Source organism: Sinocyclocheilus grahami, unplaced genomic scaffold (assembly GCF_001515645.1).
Source record: "Sinocyclocheilus grahami isolate Dianchi unplaced genomic scaffold, SAMN03320097.WGS_v1.1 scaffold2434.1, whole genome shotgun sequence".
Lineage (NCBI taxonomy): Eukaryota > Metazoa > Chordata > Actinopteri > Cypriniformes > Cyprinidae > Sinocyclocheilus > Sinocyclocheilus grahami.
This window is the reverse complement of record NW_015507613.1, coordinates 22,336-22,817: the sequence shown is the minus strand read 5'-3', so window position 1 is coordinate 22,817 and position 482 is coordinate 22,336.

The window sequence follows — 482 nt, the reverse complement described above, 5'->3', positions numbered from 1 at the left end:
CCGGGACAGGGCGGCCCTCCAGTCCTACTGACACACCCTAACCCGCTACAGCTCCTCTGTGAAACCAACGATGTCACTGGCATCTGGGAAACTTGTCTCTGTCATGTGGAGGTCAGTGATGGGCGGGCCGACCGGACCGGATCCGGTATAGGATAGTGGCTTTGGGGCTGCGGGTCTGAGTACAAAGGCGACCCTCCAGCCCCTATGGCTACGCTGAAAAACCCGCTATAGCTCCCTCCGCAAAACCAATGGTCGGCATGTCCGGCCGGGAAAACCCTGTCTCTGATGCGTGTGAGAGGTGATGGGCAGGTTTGTCGGTTGGGACCCGGCATACGGGAGTGACCTTGGGACTGCGGGTCTGAGTACAAAGGCGGCCCTCCAGTACCTCGGTTGCCCCGAGCCTGTTACAGCCTCCCATACGATACCAAGCTGAGCGGGTCGGTCAGTGATCCCAATTAACTCGGGGGGCCCCCGTGGGAGGG